At 47.6% G+C, this 2639-nt stretch overlaps 1 protein-coding gene across 2 annotated transcripts in view; it reads right to left on the reverse strand.

Moving 5' to 3' along the window:
- CORO1C (coronin 1C) overlaps positions 1–2639 on the reverse strand; it is a 50106-nt gene that overhangs the window by 38182 nt on the left and 9285 nt on the right. Inside the window, exon 1 of one of the 2 annotated variants that reach the window (XM_017734871.1) lies at positions 2287–2304. The exons of the other annotated variant lie outside the window; for it this stretch is intronic. The gene's annotated coding sequence lies outside the window, so the exon portion shown is untranslated. Of the gene's footprint in view, positions 1–2286; positions 2305–2639 lie in introns of those variants that run through there. 2 annotated transcript variants of the gene reach the window in all.

The raw sequence follows: 2639 nt of genomic DNA on the forward strand, positions 1-2639 counted from the left end.
GGCTGGTATATTCCATTAGGATCCTCTCCAGATAGTTTGTTCCTCCAAGGAAAAGCCCTGCAAAGCTGCCGGTGGGACCTGGGAGCAGCTGAGCAGTTCTGTGTCACGCTGGTATTTCACATGCCTATGTGTGGCTTGAGATGAGAAAAGCCACAAAAAGTCATGTACTGAACAATTATAACCTCAAAAAAAAGAAACAAAAAATCCATTTTTTTGCATGGTTACTCACAGGAGGAAAAGCAGAACAAAGCAATTCTATTAGCAGATAAAAAGAAAGGGCCTGGTAAACAATTCCCAACCATACTGGTGTAGCCAACACATCCAGAAAAATGGACTTTCACTGCTGCTTTCCTGAGTCACTCAGCTAAGCCTAAAACCTTTTTCTGCTTCATTTTAGCTTGGTGTTCACCACCACCTGCAACTGTGCACAGCGTGACAAAAACTCAGCAGTCCGCATCCTGTCAGCCCCAAGCCACCAGCAGCCTGTCTTTTCAGACACAGCTCCAGGAACTGACTAAACTGAAGCTCTAAGCAGTTTCTAATCAGACCACTTTCAGAGTTACCCACCAGAATACACCAGCCCAAAAATATGAAGCGGGGGAGACTACAGGGAGCGAGCTAGAAGAGAGCACAGACATTTAATTCTTGTTCCTATGCCCTGCAAAGGCTTAAACTGGGGCACTTCAAATCCTCAGTGAGTTTCTGTTCCAACACATCCTCAGAGAAGGGCTGAGATTATCACAAAGGCCTCACTAAAACAAAATCAAAACAAACAAACCCAGACTTTAAAAGTCAAGTGAAAATGTGCCTGTGAGCTTGCCCAAGAGGACATTCCTGGCCCTGGGAGTGGTGCGCTGATGACCTCACCGCGCTGCAAACTCAGGCCAGGAGGTGTTTTGCTCGTGTCTTTAGAATAGGAAGCTGGCATCCCAGGGATATTCCTCGGAATCAATCACCAAATGAAACCCAGGAACATAAATTCCCTCCCCATCACAACACAACGTTTGGGTTTAATGAGCCATCCTACGGAGCCGTCGTTAAAGTCTGACGTTGGACGTGGCCACCACGATGTCACCGAGGGCAGAGCTCGGCACCCTGGGCTGCATCACCCAGGGAAAAGCTGATATTTCCCCCTTCTGCACATTCCTCCTCATTGCCATTAAACTGAATCCCTGCCTTTCGCTTGGAGTGAATCCCAGAAGTGACAGATGCAATAAGCATGAAGATTTCACTTGAAAAAATCCAATGATGTTTGAAAAGACAGCTCGGGAGAAGACAGAGCAATGCCAACAGTGAACACAAATGCTGATTAAAGCAATCTGGATTAAAGGCTACAAGTGACCATTGAAAAATTACTATTATGAAGTGCTGCATTAAAATAAACACCGAGCAAATGCTGCCTGACATGTCCCTGAGCGTGTCAGGTCTTACTGGGGCTACCAAAAGCACAGAAAAACAAATATAACCAAAATAAACAGGCATTGCCACAAAAGTATTTGATCTTCTACCATTGTGTACACAGTCCTTAGCAAAAACCACTATTAGCTGCAATAAAACCTTCCTGCAAGCACACAGCCATCTGGTTCCCCCCCCCCTTGAGCAAAAGAGATGATTCAATGCTCTTTATTCAAATGAAAACGGAATAAACCCTCTCCTGCCTCCTGCACACAACACCCGCCGCTTTCCCCACATCCAAACACGCTTCTCCCAGGACACGCTGTGCCAGTTCACACCATTTTCCCACACTCCAGAGCTTCCCTCGTGCGTGCCACAGAGGCACACGGAGGGAGAGGATGGCGCCAGGTAACTTGGGAACAGCCTGGCCTAAAATTAAAACAAAATCGGGAAATTCAGCAGCGAACTGAAAAATCGACCGCAGCCTGGTGTGTTCAGAACATCCCTCTCTGATTTTGCCACCGTCCTTGGTCTTGCTCCCAGTAATCCCCACACACATCTGCACGAACAGACGTGCTCAGACCAACTCCAGCTGCTAAAAAAACCCCAACCTTAACGCATATCACTTATCTTCAACAATAAAACTGCTTCCATCGGATTTACTGTTGTTTCCTGGCACCTTTCACTGCCTTTTTTTATTTTCTTTTTTTTTTTTTTTTCAGACCTGTCTCCAGTGCAGTCAGTCAGTTATGGCATCACATTGTCTGGCTGGGGGTCCTACAGCTGAACCTCTGTGTGGTGGTGTTGGACACCTGCCCATGTGTCCAAGACCTGCCCTCGTGCTGCAAACAGAATCAGTGGGAATTTCATAAAGCACAGGTAAGGACTAACCTTTAAATTCCAGCCTTTGGCATATCACTGTTAAACAATGTGGCTTCCTGCACAGGAAAACAAAGCCCAGGGACATCTGCCCACGGCAAAGGGATAGGATGAGATGGTCCTTAAGGTCCTTTCCAACCCAAACCATTCTGGGATCCCCCGGTGATTCCATGACATGTCACACAGCCCAGGACTCCACACATTTCCTGCACAGCCTGGAAAGAGCCCCTAATAACGGCGTGACAAGGACCTGCTCTACGGGAGCCTCCGGAAAATAAACCCAAACTAAACCCCCATCAGGGCGCTCATCTTTTGTCCTCTGCCATGGTGCACGGGCGCTCCGGGGGCGGCACACGCCGGTGGCA

This window comes from Corvus brachyrhynchos, unplaced genomic scaffold, assembly GCF_000691975.1.
Source record: "Corvus brachyrhynchos isolate BGI_N302 unplaced genomic scaffold, ASM69197v1 scaffold114, whole genome shotgun sequence".
Taxonomy (NCBI): Eukaryota; Metazoa; Chordata; class Aves; order Passeriformes; family Corvidae; genus Corvus; species Corvus brachyrhynchos.